The sequence below is a fragment of the Bidens hawaiensis genome, unplaced genomic scaffold (assembly GCF_021521415.1).
Source record: "Bidens hawaiensis isolate Kalapana, Puna unplaced genomic scaffold, B.hawaiensis_p1.1 tig00049807_1, whole genome shotgun sequence".
In the NCBI taxonomy this organism is placed as follows: Eukaryota; Viridiplantae; Streptophyta; class Magnoliopsida; order Asterales; family Asteraceae; genus Bidens; species Bidens hawaiensis.
In genome coordinates, this window is record NW_027498916.1 from 44,402 (window position 1) to 62,158 (window position 17,757).

A 17,757-nucleotide genomic window follows, 5' to 3' on the forward strand; every position below is an offset into this window, starting at 1 on the left:
AAGTTAAAGTTTATTGAAAATTTAAATTTAAGTTAATCTTGCATTTTCATCCAATAATATCATTCTTATAAAAACTTAATATTAACTAACTAATATATAATATATTTAAAACCATAATTCTTGTAATCATTATTCAAAATCAACGTAAAAATTGATTACTTATAAATACCTAATATTGATAACCAATACAATATATTTATGTAAAACAAAATAACATATTTGTGTTGGTATTTAATTTTAAAAATTAAGAAATAAATATTAAAAAGAGAAAATGAAAGATCAAAAAGAAAAAAATAAAATACAAAACTATTAATAAAAAAGAGAAATGTATTTAATATGAGAGAGATGAGGGAAAATTTTTATAAGGAATATTTTGATGATGACAAGTGGCATTGAAAGTTTTATTTATTATATAGTATAGATTTTATGTCTGATAGATACCATTTGAAAAATGGTAATATTTTCATCTCCTGAAAACATGGATAACAATGTTTGCTAATTTCTTGAACGACATCATTTTTTGATGCGATTCGTTCACTAAAGAAATATATATATTTGAAATATTCAATAGTAGAAAGATATACAAAGTCAATTTGTCATCTGATTAACAATGTGCTAATGTCTAAAATTTATTCCAAATATAAGAAGTTTTCGTATTCACCTGAAAAACCAAAACATGTAGTCTGGTGTTTATATACTTGTGAATTTTTATGATGATGAATTTAACATTAATGATGAGTTAATTAAATAATCAAATAAAAAAAAGTTGTAAATGGTTATTTTTAAACCAAGCCGTGACCGAAACTCATTTTAATCATAAATTCTTTGTATCTAAACCATGTTTGATACTTTAACCAGATAAAGAAACCAGCTCGTTTATATTAACAGAAACACTGAGTATACATCAATAGTGAATTTTCTTTTAAGGGTTCGAAAGAAAAAAAAACTTGTAATTAAGTAAACAGTTATATATATTTAATAAGTTAAAGTTTATTGAAAATTTAAATTTAAGTTAATCTTGCATTTTCATCCAATAATATCATTCTTATAAAAACTTAATATTAACTAACTAATATATAATATATTTAAAACCATAATTCTTGTAATCATTATTCAAAATCAACGTAAAAATTGATTACTTATAAATACCTAATATTGATAACCAATACAATATATTTATGTAAAACAAAATAACATATTTGTGTTGGTATTTAATTTTAAAAATTAAGAAATAAATATTAAAAAGAGAAAATGAAAGATCAAAAAGAAAAAAATAAAATACAAAACTATTAATAAAAAAGAGAAATGTATTTAATATGAGAGAGATGAGGGAAAATTTTTATAAGGAATATTTTGATGATGACAAGTGGCATTGAAAGTTTTATTTATTATATAGTATAGATTTTATGTCTGATAGATATCATTTGAAAAATGGTAATATTTTCATCTCCTGAAAACATGGATAACAATGTTTGCTAATTTCTTGAACGACATCATTTTTTGATGCGATTCGTTCACTAAAGAAATATATATATTTGAAATATTCAATAGTAGAAAGATATACAAAGTCAATTTGTCATCTGATTAACAATGTGCTAATGTCTAACATTTTATTCCAAATATAAGAAGTTTTCGTATTCACCTGAAAAACCAAAACATGTAGTCTGGTGTTTATATTCTTGTGAATTTTTAAGATGATGAACATAACATTAATGATGAGTTAATTAAATAATCAAATAAAAAAAAAGTTGTAAATGGTTATTTTTAAACCAACCCGTGACCGAAACTCATTTTAATCATAAATTGTTTGTATCTAAACCATGTTTGATACTTTAACCAGATAAAGAAACCAGCTCGTTTATATTAACAGAAACACTGAGTATACATCAATAGTGAATTTTCTTTTAAGGGTTCGAAAGAAAAAAAAACTTGTAATTAAGTAAACAGTCATATATAATTAATAAGTTAAAGTTTATTGAAATTTTAAATTTAAGTTAATCTTGCATTTTCATCCAATAATATCATTCTTATAAAACCTTAATATTAACTAACTAATATATAATATATTTAAAACCATAATTCTTGTAATAATTATTCAAAATCAACGTAAAAATTGATTACTTATAAATACCTAATATTAATAACCAATACAATATATTTATGTAAAACAAAATAACATATTTTGTTGGTATTTAATTTTAAAAATTAAGAAATAAATATTAAAAAGAGAAAATGAAAGATCAAAAAGAAAAAAATAAAATACAAAACTATTAATAAAAAAGAGAAATGTATTTAATATGAGAGAGATGAGGGAAAATTTTTATAAGGAATATTTTGGTGATGACAAGTGGCATTGAAACTTTTATTTATTATATAGTATAGATTTTATGTCTGATAGATATCATTTGAAAAATGGTAATATTTTCATCTCCTGAAAACATGGATAACAATGTTTGCTAATTTCTTGAACGACATCATTTTTTGATGCGATTCGTTCACTAAAGAAATATATATATTTGAAATATTCAATAGTAGAAAGATATACAAAGTCAATTTGTCATCTGATTAACAATGTGCTAATGTCTAAAATTTATTCCAAATATAAGAAGTTTACGTATTCACCTAAAAAACCAAAACATGTAGTCTGGTGTTTATATACTTGTGAATTTTTATGATGATGAACTTAACTTTAATAATGAGTTAATTAAATAATCAAATAAAAAAAAGTTGTAAATGGTTATTTTTAAACCGAGCCGTGACCGAAACTCATTTTAATCATAAATTCTTTGTATCTAAACCATGTTTGATACTTTAACCAGATAAAGAAACCAGCCCGTTTATATTAACAGAAACACTGAGTATACATCAATAGTGAATTTTCTTATAAGGGTTCGAAAGAAAAAAAAACTTGTAATTAAGTAAACAGTCATATATATTTAATAAGTTAAAGTTTATTGAAAATTTAAATTTAAGTTAATCTTGCATTTTCATCCAATAATATCATTCTTATAAAAACTTAATATTAACTAACTAATATATAATATATTTAAAACCATAATTCTTGTAATCATTATTCAAAATCAACGTAAAAATTGATTACTTATAAATACCTAATATTGATAACCACTACAATATATTTATGTAAAACAAAATAACAGATTTGTGTTGGTATTTAATTTTAAAAATTAAGAAATAAATATTAAAAAGAGAAAATGAAAGATCAAAAAGAAAAAAATAAAATACAAAACTATTAATAAAAAGGAGAAATGTATTTAATATGAGAGAGATGAGGGAAAATTTTTATAAGGAATATTTTGATGATGACAAGTGGCATTGAAAGTTTTATTTATTATATAGTATAGATTTTATGTCTGATAGATACCATTTGAAAAATGGTAATATTTTCATCTCCTGAAAACATGGATAACAATGTTTGCTAATTTCTTGAACGACATCATTTTTTGATGCGATTCGTTCACTAAAGAAATATATATATTTGAAATATTTTAATAGTAGAAAGATATACAAAGTCAATTTGTCATCTGATTAACAATGTGCTAATGTCAAACATTTTATTCCAAATATAAGAAGTTTTCGTATTCACCTGAAAAACCAAAACATGTAGTCTGGTGTTTATATTCTTGTGAATTTTTAAGATGATGAACTTAACATTAATGATGAGTTAATTAAATAATCAAATAAAAAAAAAGTTGTAAATGGTTATTTTTAAACCAACCCGTGACCGAAACTCATTTTAATCATAAATTGTTTGTATCTAAACCATGTTTGATACTTTAACCAGATAAAGAAACCAGCTCGTTTATATTAACAGAAACACTGAGTATACATCAATAGTGAATTTTCTTTTAAGGGTTCGAAAGAAAAAAAAACTTGTAATTAAGTAAACAGTCATATATAATTAATAAGTTAAAGTTTATTGAAATTTTAAATTTAAGTTAATCTTGCATTTTCATCCAATAATATCATTCTTATAAAACCTTAATATTAACTAACGAATATATAATATATTTAAAACCATAATTCTTGTAATAATTATTCAAAATCAACGTAAAAATTGATTACTTATAAATACCTAATATTAATAACCAATACAATATATTTATGTAAAACAAAATAACATATTTTGTTGGTATTTAATTTTAAAAATTAAGAAATAAATATTAAAAAGAGAAAATGAAAGATCAAAAAGAAAAAAATAAAATACAAAACTATTAATAAAATAGAGAAATGTATTTAATATGAGAGAGATGAGGGAAAATTTTTATAAGGAATATTTTGGTGATGACAAGTGGCATTGAAAATTTTATTTATTATATAGTATAGATTTTATGTCTGATAGATATCATTTGAAAAATGGTAATATTTTCATCTCCTGAAAACATGGATAACAATGTTTGCTAATTTCTTGAACGACATCATTTTTTGATGCGATTCGTTCACTAAAGAAATATATATATTTGAAATATTCAATAGTAGAAAGATATACAAAGTCAATTTGTCATCTGATTAACAATGTGCTAATGTCTAAAATTTATTCCAAATATAAGAAGTTTTCGTATTCACCTAAAAAACCAAAACATGTAGTCTGGTGTTTATATACTTGTGAATTTTTAAGATGATGAACTTAACTTTAATAATGAGTTAATTAAATAATCAAATAAAAAAAAGTTGTAAATGGTTATTTTTAAACCAAGCCGTGACCGAAACTCATTTTAATCATAAATTCTTTGTATCTAAACCATGTTTGATACTTTAACCAGATAAAGAAACCAGCTCGTTTATATTAACAGAAACACTGAGTATACATCAATAGTGAATTTTCTTTTAAGGGTTCGAAAGAAAAAAAAACTTGTAATTAAGTAAACAGTCATATATATTTAATAAGTTAAAGTTTATTGAAAATTTAAATTTAAGTTAATCTTGCATTTTCATCCAATAATATCATTCTTATAAAAACTTAATATTAACTAACTAATATATAATATATTTAAAACCATAATTCTTGTAATCATTATTCAAAATCAACGTAAAAATTGATTACTTATAAATACCTAATATTGATAACCAATACAATATATTTATGTAAAACAAAATAACATATTTGTGTTGGTATTTAATTTTAAAAATTAAGAAATAAATATTAAAAAGAGAAAATGAAAGATCAAAAAGAAAAAAATAAAATACAAAACTATTAATAAAAAAGAGAAATGTATTTAATATGAGAGAGATGAGGGAAAATTTTTATAAGGAATATTTTGATGATGACAAGTGGCATTGAAAGTTTTATTTATTATATAGTATAGATTTTATGTCTGATAGATACCATTTGAAAAATGGTAATATTTTCATCTCCTGAAAACATGGATAACAATGTTTGCTAATTTCTTGAACGACATCATTTTTTGATGCGATTCGTTCACTAAAGAAATATATATATTTGAAATATTCAATAGTAGAAAGATATACAAAGTCAATTTGTCATCTGATTAACAATGTGCTAATGTCTAACATTTTATTCCAAATATAAGAAGTTTTCATATTCACCTGAAAAACCAAAACATGTAGTCTGGTGTTTATATTCTTGTGAATTTTTAAGATGATGAACTTAACATTAATAATGAGTTAATTAAATAATCAAATAAAAAAGAAGTTGTAAATGGTTATTTTTAAACCAACCCGTGACCGAAACTCATTTTAATCATAAATTGTTTGTATCTAAACCATGTTTGATACTTTAACCGGATAAAGAAACCAGCTCGTTTATATTAACAGAAACAACGAGTATACATCAATAGTGAATTTTCTTTTAAGGGTTCGAAAGGAAAAAAAAAACTTTGTAATTAAGTAAACAATCATATATATTTAATAAGTTAAAGTTTATTGAAATTTTAAATTTACGTTAATCTTGCATTTTCATCCAATAATATCATTTCTTATAAAACCTTAATATTAACTAACTAATATATAATATATTTAAAACCTTAATTCTTGTAATCATTATTCAAAATCAACGTAAAAATTGATTACTTATAAATACCTAATATTAATAACCAATACAATATATTTATGTAAAACAAAATAACATATTTTGTTGGTATTTAATTTTAAAAATTAAGAAATAAATATTAAAAAGAGAAAATGAAAGATCAAAAAGAAAAAAATAAAATACAAAACTATTAATAAAAAAGAGAAATGTATTTAATATGAGAGAGATGAGGGAAAATTTTTATAAGGAATATTTTGGTGATGACAAGTGGCATTGAAAATTTTATTTATTATATAGTATAGATTTTATGTCTGATAGATATCATTTGAAAAATGGTAATATTTTCATCTCTTGAAAACATGGATAACAATGTTTGCTAATTTCTTGAACGACATCATTTTTTGATGCGATTCGTTCACTAAAGAAATATATATATTTGAAATATTCAATAGTAGAAAGATATACAAAGTCAATTTGTCATCTGATTAACAATGTGCTAATGTCTAAAATTTATTCCAAATATAAGAAGTTTTCGTATTCACCTGAAAAACCAATACATGTAGTCTGGTGTTTATATACTTGTGAATTTTTAAGATGATGAACTTAACTTTAATAATGAGTTAATTAAATAATCAAATAAAAAAAAGTTGTAAATGGTTATTTTTAAACCAAGCCGTGACCGAAACTCATTTTAATCATAAATTCTTTGTATCTAAACCATGTTTGATACTTTAACCAGATAAAGAAACCAGCTCGTTTATATTAACAGAAACACTGAGTATACATCAATAGTGAATTTTCTTTTAAGGGTTCGAAAGAAAAAAAAACTTGTAATTAAGTAAACAGTCATATATATTTAATAAGTTAAAGTTTATTGAAAATTTAAATTTAAGTTAATCTTGCATTTTCATCCAATAATATCATTCTTATAAAAACTTAATATTAACTAACTAATATATAATATATTTAAAACCATAATTCTTGTAATCATTATTCAAAATCAACGTAAAAATTGATTACTTATAAATACCTAATATTGATAACCAATACAATATATTTATGTAAAACAAAATAACATATTTGTGTTGGTATTTAATTTTAAAAATTAAGAAATAAATATTAAAAAGAGAAAATGAAAGATCAAAAAGAAAAAAATAAAATACAAAACTATTAATAAAAAAGAGAAATGTATTTAATATGAGAGAGATGAGGGAAAATTTATATAAGGAATATTTTGATGATGACAAGTGGCATTGAAAGTTTTATTTATTATATAGTATAGATTTTATGTCTGATAGATACCATTTGAAAAATGGTAATATTTTCATCTCCTGAAAACATGGATAACAATGTTTGCTAATTTCTTGAAAGACATCATTTTTTGATGCGATTCGTTCACTAAAGAAATATATATATTTGAAATATTCAATAGTAGAAAGATATACAAAGTCAATTTGTCATCTGATTAACAATGTGCTAATGTCTAACATTTTATTCCCAATATAAGAAGTTTTCATATTCACCTGAAAAACCAAAACATGTAGTCTGGTGTTTATATTCTTGTGAATTTTTAAGATGATGAACTTAACATTAATAATGAGTTAATTAAATAATCAAATAAAAAAGAAGTTGTAAATGGTTATTTTTAAACCAACCCGTGACCGAAACTCATTTTAATCATAAATTGTTTGTATCTAAACCATGTTTGATACTTTAACCGGATAAAGAAACCAGCTCGTTTATATTAACAGAAACACTGAGTATACATCAATAGTGAATTTTCTTTTAAGGGTTCGAAAGGAAAAAAAAACTTTGTAATTAAGTAAACAATCATATATATTTAATAAGTTAAAGTTTATTGAAATTTTAAATTTACGTTAATCTTGCATTTTCATCCAATAATATCATTTCTTATAAAACCTTAATATTAACTAACTAATATATAATATATTTAAAACCTTAATTTTTGTAATCATTATTCAAAATCAACGGAAAAATTGATTACTTATAAATACATAATATTAATAACCAATACAGTATATTTATATTAAACAAAATAACATATTTATGTTGGTATTTAATATTTAAAAATTAAGAAATAAATGTTAAAAAGAGAAAATGAAAGATTAAAAAGAAAAAAATAAAATACAAAACTATTAATAAAAAAGAGAAATGTATTTAATATGAGAGAGATGAGGGAAATTTTTATAAGGAATATTTTGGTGATGACAAATGACATTAGAAAGTTTTATTTATTATATAGTATAGATATTTTATCTTTTCTCAATTTATAAACACTTTTAAAAAGTATAATAATCAATTTATAATATATAAATGCAAGTGAATAGTGTAACCCCAATGGAGAATTTGATATAGGATCCACATAATATAGGGATGAGAAATGAGAATTAGGTATGTGTAAATTCGGGACTGGTATCGGTTGGTACAGGTACCGAAATCGGTACCGTAGGTACCGAATCGGTACCAACGTTTTGAGTTTCGGTACCGGGACCGGTATATCCCGAAATTTCCCGAAAGTTTACCTTAAATACCCGTACCGAACTGAATATTTCGGTACCGGTACCAAAAATCCGCGATTTTCGGGACCGGGATTTTCGGGACCAGTACGGTCCCGATCTCATCTAATGATAATCGTGTTGCTAATGTAGTTAGATATGATTTTATTTTTTTAAATGCTGGATATGGAGATAGCAATAGGTCTCGGCTGTGAAAGTGTGAATGCTATTATGATGTTTTGGTAGGATACTTGCGAATTCTCATTCGACCTATCAAATTTTGTGAGGGAGTGTTTTATAATTTATAGCATGGTTTAGGGTGTTGTGAGTGGATAAAAGAGAAAATACAATAATTGTTTAATATATTTAAAAAGTTCTTATAACACCCTATAATTTTTTTTAATAATTATTGAAAGTGGTTGTATGCGAAGGAGAGAGATAATGTATTGATAAATGTATACGAAGTATTATTTAATTGAAACGAGAAAGAAAATATAGTATTTTAAATGTAATTTTAAATTTGAAGATAATGGATTGAATGTGAATGCTCTGTTTATGGATCCTCTTTTTTATAACATCTAATTTGATTGTTAATAGAAAGTAAAAGGTATAATAATTTGAAATGAAATGACAAGAAAATGAAACCATTCGGCTCGTTTCAAGCTCTATTTTCAAAGCTCGGCTCGTGAGTAAATTTATAAGCTTGTGCTCAGCTCGTTTGGTATTTATTAATTCTTTTTAATATAATTATAATTATTTTTATATATTTTCTTCTATTATAATTTTTTATAAAGTAACATATATTATTTAGTTATATTTATTTTTTGCATGACATTATATATGTTAACTAATAAATTATTAAATATATATTTTAAAAAATTATATTTATGACGGGCTTGAGCTTGATAAGTGAAGCTCAGGTTCTTTTATTAAACGAGGTTACTTTTAGACTCATGCTCGATGAAGCTCTACTTGATCGAGCTTTGTAACGAAACGATCTTGAGTAGCTCGCGAGCAACTCAACTCCTTTGCGCGCGCGTGCCTGCACACACATATATATATATATAAAGGAAAACTTTTTAGACTAAAATGGAAAATTTGACCCTTATTACATATGCTTTTTTATTAACTTTGAGGAGTCCATCTATCTTTCATTGTCTAGACCTCCCACACACGCCTACTCTTGTGTTGGTGACAACTGTATACTCTTCTCACCACCGTTGACTCTCTCCACTTTCCGATCAACTAACCTCTTACCCCGCCACCACCGTCGTCATCATCCTCCACAAGGTCAGATTCTCTCTCAGTTTAAACTAATTAATCGGATTTGTGTGTTTTTGCTTATTGTTTAGTTATCTTGATTATTTTCTCTCTTTGCAATTGCCGGTATGGTATTAGGCATACTTGTAGTTCCAATTTCCCAACAACTAAACTAGAACTCATACATATATTTTATTTTACTTTACTTTTGTACTTGTTTTGTGAAAAAAAATGTTTCATAGATGATTTTATTAAAGGTGCAAAGTAAGAACTTTAACTAGTGGTCTGGCAAAAACTTCTAATGCGGAAGCTTGAGAAATCATAGTGATCAACTTTGGATTTATCTTGTAGTGTGATGTTGTTAGTAATATTATAATAATAATATCATGTTCAACTAATTACTCATTTGAGTTACCATAAAAATCTTCATTTTAATTGGTTTTCGGTTATCATACAGATTCTTCCAAACACATCGATGGCCTCTTCATCATCATCTTCTTACTCTGCATCTGCCTCTTCTTCTCGATCGTGTAAATACGATGTGTTTCTTAGTTTTAGAGGAGAAGATTCCCGCAAGACATTTGTAGATCATCTTTATTCGACTCTTGAGCAACACCTAGTCAATGTTTACAAGGATGACAAAGCGCTTCCCCGAGGCGAATCCATCAGCGAATCATTGTTTGAGGCTATTGAAGAATCACTTATTGCTGTAATAGTATTCTCCAAAAACTATGCTGATTCATCATGGTGTTTGGAAGAACTTGCACATATTATGAAATGTAGGGATGAGAGAGAGCTAACTATTATACCCATATTTTATGACGTGAAACCCACTGACGTGAGAAATCAGAAGAGGAAATTTGGAGAAGCGTTTGCCAAACAAGAGGCGAAGAATGTCACCAAAGCTGAAACTTGGAGAAAAGCACTTGTTGACGTGAGTAACATCGCGGGATGGGTTTGTTTCTGCACGTTTTTATTTTCCAGTTGTTTAGGATAGTTGGTTGTATTCTTTTTTTATACGTTGCATGTTCGCCTATTTAAGAGGCTTTTGATCTTTCAGTATAGGATTCAATAATTCGAAAAAACAATCAGCTTATACTTTGATCCAACATAATCCTTAAATTGGCTTTGGCTAGACTCATTTGTAAGATATTCTAATTAAGCTTACTTTTGCTAAGGCTATAAGCTATTCCTAGCTAGCTACTTGTATAGTATATGTTGACTTGAAAATTGATATGATTTTGTTTGGTGGGATTTATCTAAGAATATTTTTTGTTTTTTATTCACATGACTTGTTATCACTCTTCGAATATGCAGGCATGAATCACAATTCATCAAAATAATTGTTGATACAATTTTGGATAGATTGTTTGCGTTAAATTCGTGTGTTGATGAAGATCTTGTTGGAATGAGGGCTCGCTTCCAAGAACTGGAGTCACTATTAGACATTGAGTCACCTGGTGTGCGCATGATTGGGATTTGGGGTGTTGGGGGTAGTGGTAAGACTACTCTTGCGACTTCATTTTATATGAATATTCTTCAACATTATCACTATCAGGGTCACTACATTGTTGAGAATGTTAGAGAGAAAGCAAGCAAAGATGGGTTAAATAAACTCCAAGAAAATATTTTATCATCTATTTTCAAAAAAGAAGTGAAAGTAGATAGTGTTGTGGAAGGAAAACACATGATGAAAAAAATGCTATGTCGTAGAAAAGTGTTGTTACTTGTTGATGATGTGGATACACTTGGTCAACTAGAGGCGTTAGCTGGAAACCTTAAATGGTTTGGTAGTGGAAGTAGGATAATAGTCACGACTAGAGATGAACATTTGCTAAGAGCCCATAAGGTAATCCACGTCTATCATGTAACATTGTTATCTCATGATGAGGCTATCCAGCTCTTCAGAAGACACGCATATAATGAAGAAAAACCTTTAGAAAACTATGAGACACTTTCATTAGATGTGGTTTCTTATGTTCTGGGCTTCCATTGGCGCTTAAAGTTTTAGGTTCTTTTCTGTATGACAAAAATAAAGACGAGTGGATCAGTGCCCTAGACAAGTTAAAAGACACCCCTAATTTGGAGGTCATGGATATACTTAAAATCAGTTATGATGGACTTGAAACTGATGAGAAAGAGCTATTTTTGGATATTGCATGTTTTGGAAGATTTGTAAGTCTAGATAAAGCAATGGAGATGCTAGAAGCTTGTGGCTATCACACGAAAATAGGGATAAAAGTGTTGAGACAAAAAGCTCTCATAACTATCGTTAATAATGAAATCTTAGGTGAAGTGTTTGATATGCATGATCTGATTCAAGAAATGGGACACTACATTATTAGGGGGATACATCCTAAGAATCCTGAAAAACACAGCAGAGTTTGGAAACATGAAGATATCAAAGAAATATGTTTCAGGGGTGCAAGAACGGTAAAGGTTGAGCTTTAAAAAATATACATATATTATTATCCATGTAATGATATCTAACTAGTTCATTATTTTGTGCTTTTCTGCAGGAAAATGACAAGATTGAAGCCATTCAATGTTATGTTGATCATGATGTGTCATCACGCTTTTATAAGGTTGTTTCAAACATGAAGAAACTAAGGTTTCTTAGCATGTTGAGCGCATCGTTTATGCTGCGCATGCCTGATGACAAGTATCATGAAGGGCCTATTTTTCTTTCAAATGAGTTGTTGTATATGGATTGGAACGTGTATCCCTCAAGAAGTCCATTCCCTAATAGTTTTGAACCAACAAATCTTGTTGTTCTAAAATTGGAAGGTAGCAAGCAAAAAGAACTTTGGACGGGTTGCAAGGTATATTCATTCGATAAAAAATGTAATAATTTTAAAGTTATTTTACAACTCAAACTTGTCTAAGATGTATGAATATAAATGCTTAACCATACAGGGGAGGGTTCACTGAGAAACATCAAAAAAGTAAAAACTAGGGAACAATGTCTTTTACGTGTAAAAAAATAATATAAAGCTTAATTTTACATGTAAAGATTAGTTTTAGCATAAATTTTTTTTTGGGGGGCTTTTGCTTATAAATACGTACATGTAGATAATATATATATATATATATATATATATATATATATATATATATATATATATATATGATCAAATACATTTTATTCGTAACATTAAAAAAGTGAGAACTAATTTGCTGTTATCATTAGGTTTATTTTTATAGATGTTTGATGTTATTTTTTATTTGTACTTGCTAATTTTCGACTATGAGAAGTTATAAGTATTTGTTGATTTATTTGTTGTTATTACAAGATTTTTTCTTTTACTGTTATAAATATTTGCTTGTTTATGTTGTTATTATTTTGTTTTTCATTTTAATTCTTTTATTGTAATTTTTAATTTTTTTCTTTATTATTATTATTATAAATCATTGGTTATGTAGATTGGCATTATAATTGGTATTGTTTCTTACTTTCTCATTTTTTTATAAATTAATATTATTTCATACGTTTTCTCATACTAAAATTAAAATATACATGAACATTCCCATTTATATATATAGGGATAATTTGAGAACTTATTGAGTTTTAAGAACTTCATTCATAACCACACATTTAATTAAATAGGATATATTATATGGTTAAGATTGTATTTGATTAAAAAAATCAAGTAGGAGAGAGAATAACGATGTACAGTGATTACACTAATTTAAACGTCTGTTACACCTATGTAAAAATTCAACTCGGTGCGTAAAAAATGTGTAATATTTCTACGTACATCTAACCTACATATATGTAAAAAAATTCAAAAAAAAATGTTACGTTAAGTTGTTCCGAGTTCTTAAAACTTAAAGTGGTTCTCGAAAAAAGTCAATGTAACAAACTTTTTTTCTTTCTGAAATTGTTTTACATATATGTAATATATATGCAAGTTACATATACGTAAAAAAATTATAATATTTTTTACGCACGAGTCGAATTTTTACATAGATGTAACTGACGTTTAAATTAGTATAATCACAATACATCTTTATTGTCTCTCCTACTTGATTTTTAATCAGATTTAATCTTAACCACATAATCTATCCTATTTAATTAATGTGTGGTTAAGAATGAAGATTTTTAATTAAGTTCATAAAACTCAACATGTTCACAAATATCCCTTCAAAAAAAATTATAAAACAAAAACACGAAAATTTTGAAAAAGTAAAAAAACCAAAACGTTTATCTAGCATTTTGGTTTCATAAAAAAATATGTATTTTGCTAAATTATACATATATGTGTATTATAATTTAATCTTTAATTATATAATATACACATATGTGCATTATCATGTATCTTAATTGTACACATATGTATAAAATAACATGTATATTTTTATATACGTGTTTATAAGGATTATACATATATGTATAATTTAGCAATACCAAGTTTATTTTTATGAAACTGGATGCTAGATAAACGTTTTGGTTTTTTTACATTTTTATTTTCGCATTTGTTTTAGTTTTATCAATTTTTTAAGGGTTTTTTATTATTCTTACATTTTTTATTTTCGTATTTGTTTTAGTTTTATTAAGTAGAATAATTATTTAATTAGATGATATAGTAATTACATAATTATTATACTTGTATATATAATTAATCTACTTGATTCATATATATAAGAGTTTTTATTTAAACTTTGATTCTAGATATACATGATTTTTTTTTGTTTTATATATTTTTGTAAATATATTTTGGAGTTTTTTTAGTGGGGTTATTGCACCTTAACATTATCTCATTTCCCATCACAATTGTTAAATATTGGTGCAGCATTACAAATAAGCCATGTGGAGTTTATTTTAGTTAGTCTTGTTCATCTTGAAACAAAAAAGAAAAAGAAAAAGAAAAGAAAAGTTGTGCTCGGTCTATATTTTTCTCAGTATAGCATATAAGTTATTTTTTTGAATTTACTTTATATTAACTTGTATACACCTTATACATGTTAATTTATCTCTCTTTTTTCAAAAAGAATTTCTCTCATAAATTCTTATATAAACTTGTATATACTTTATAGCGCCTACCAAAGTTGAAAGTGCTTGAACTCCGACAAATGGAGGAGCTACTCAACACACCAGATTTTGTTGGACTCCCATGTCTTCTAAAGTTAAGACTCAGCAGATGTTATGAGTTAGAAGAAATTCACCCATCATTTGAAAATCATAAAAATCTTGAGTACCTTTATGTAGTACGTTGTCCCAACATTAGAATGTTTCCAACAATTGCTCACATGAAAAACCTCAAGACTTTAAAAATATGTGATTGCAAATTTAAAGATGGAGAAATCATCTCTGGTATTGGTGAGTTATCCAACTTACAAGAGCTAGATCTGAGTGGTAATGAATTTTCAAGGTTAGATTTCAGCATCTCGCAACTTACTCGCCTCAAACTCCTCAACCTGTCGTCGTGCAGTAAGCTTATTGAATTGCCCAAGCTCCCTTCAAGTGTAGTTATTCTTAATGCGGAGTATTGCTCGTCACTTACAGCCATTGGAGATTGTCACATAAATTGTAAATGGTTATGTCTAGTCTCACTTGTGGGATCTAGGAACGCAAAGGATGGTGGGAGATTACTACAATCAATGCTTGAGGTATGTGTCTTACTTTCTGAATATCAGTTAATTACACACACACATATATGATCAAATACAAATTAAATTTATGTGCTAATTATGAGAATCAAGTAGTGTAATTATATATTCAACATAGTGTAATTATAGTGTAGTGTAATTACAACATAGTGTAATTGCACTATGCTATAATTACATAATTACAATACTTGTAAATATAATCACACTACTTGATTCTCACAATTAGCACGTTAATTTAATTTGTATGTTAACTTTCCCATATATATATGTATGTGTGTGTGTGTGTATATATAATATATAAATGTGGTGATTTTTAGAATGTAATGAACTTGTGTATATTAATTAGGGAAACACCATTGAAATTGGCTCGACGCTTCTCCTACATCAAGGCCTTGAAATTGAAAAGGGGTTTACACCACGTTTACTTAAAGGGAGTAGATGTACGCTGAAACTTCCAGAGACGAGCTGGTGTGATGACTTTTCGGGTTTCTTAATATGTGCAGTTTCCAGAACTGGCTTTGTCGCTGGAAACTATTTACCGGTAACTGTGAAGCAGGTTTTGAAGGACTCCGTAGATAATATGTTTTGGGAAGAGAGTGATTGCTGCATGCCTATCTGGCCAAGTATAAAGCCTCCTCCTTTGGTTTATGAAGATGAAGAGTATAGGGAGCAGAGTGATGATGATTGGTTTATGACAAGGGTGTGGTATGTTTCATTTGGTTCATTGAAACACACTGCTTGGTGGAATCAAATACAAACATTCAAATATCTTCAGTTTAACATTTAAGAACCCTCCAGCTTTCCCAACTATTATCGTTGTTTTGGAGTTAGACTCGTAGCGAAGAAAAGTGGAAGTGGGCTGACAGAAACAACAATAAATTCTTCTACTAAATATGCACCTAACATCCAGATTGAGTATGATTCAACATCTGCTTTAACGATCTCCGCAGAAACTTTTGTCCATAGGATAGATTCTGATGAAAAGTGAGAGAGAGACAGAGAGAGAAGAAATTTGAATTTAAGAGATTAAGGTTTATCCTTGCACATTGGTTATTAATTAAGTAAAGTTATAGATTGTTTGTATAAATAGGGATCATTGTATTTGGATTAATTTGATTTTTTTAAGAGTAAGTGAAATGAAAAGAGCCGTGAAGCAGTTGCCATGGTACCTGCATTTTCAAGATTGTTGGTGGTGAGTGAAGCCGGGTACTTGCACGGGGTTCAAACTCCTAACGGTGGCCCAGTCATGTCTCGTATGCTTTATGCGGATGATGCGACTATCCTTGGTGATGTGGCAAATAAACATGGCAAATTAACAATGCTAGAATTCTACATTGCTTTCGCTTGAGACCTTCCGTGGCTTGACTATTAGTTTAAAAAAATCGACTTTGTTTGCAGCTTTTCACACTCATTGGTGTTCTAGTTACTTGGAAAAAAATAAATTCAAGTGTAGTGTAATTCGCAACAGGATCGAAAATGACATATCTTGGAGGAAATTTAATTACTTAATTTGAAAAGCTTGGTTGGTGGTTTTTCATTGTAAGTAACTGGTGAACTGGCCGGCTGGGTAATGTTTTATCCCCCTATGTTCCTAATTTATAAAAAAAATCATTTTGTTGGTCGTTGAAAACAAAGTAAAAAAAAAGGAAGCATTTCAAAACTTATGGCCGAATAAATTAAGCCTTAAGCAGACAACTAATCATTTTACTATGTATGTATTGTTTTAAAGAAAACAAAAGTCGTGGGTTTGTAATAAACGAGAGTATCTGTAATTTAGATTTATACCTTTTCTTTAATATTCTTATTATAAAAAAAGTTATAATACTCCGAACTCCTACATGATAAGTACTCCTATTAAACATAGAACCTCCTATAGTCCTATTAAATTGCAAGAACCGTGAGATAGCTTCACATTGACGCTTAGGTTTATATTAGATGTTTGATAATCATGCATATAAATTTACGTTTTCATTTCGAAAGATTGCAGACCGTCACACATCAAGTCAAAACATTTATTTGAAAGTGAAATGGGTGAGAAGGGGATGAAACTTGCTAGTCTATTTGCTATTAATCTATACAAAACTCTTAAAAATCATTATTACAAAATTATTTTGAGGTCCGTTTTTCTAATTAAATGAGGTTTTTAGGGAACACCCTAGCACAAAGGGGGTCATTATGTTCCAGGTTTTGATAAGCAAAGTATCTATTATTTGTAGTTTGGTGTGGCTTTGGTGTATGATTTCCCATTTTACATGGTCCTTGATCCATGAACCCTGAATATGCCTTTCTCTATGGTCCTAAGCCTGATCAAGTTAGTTCAAAGTTTACATAGTTGTTTATAGTTTGCAATATATTTAATTCATT

At 26.9% G+C, this 17,757-nt stretch overlaps 1 pseudogene across 1 annotated transcript; it reads left to right on the forward strand.

The window, feature by feature from the left end:
• The first annotated feature begins 10,258 nt into the window (after positions 1-10,258).
• Positions 10,259-17,062, forward strand: LOC143598221 (disease resistance protein Roq1-like; annotated as a pseudogene). The gene is made up of 6 exons (XR_013147070.1): positions 10,259-10,752; positions 11,101-12,216; positions 12,303-12,605; positions 14,821-15,393; positions 15,740-16,377; positions 16,417-17,062. The product of XR_013147070.1 is annotated as a disease resistance protein Roq1-like (transcript).
• Positions 17,063-17,757: the final 695 nt, after the last annotated feature.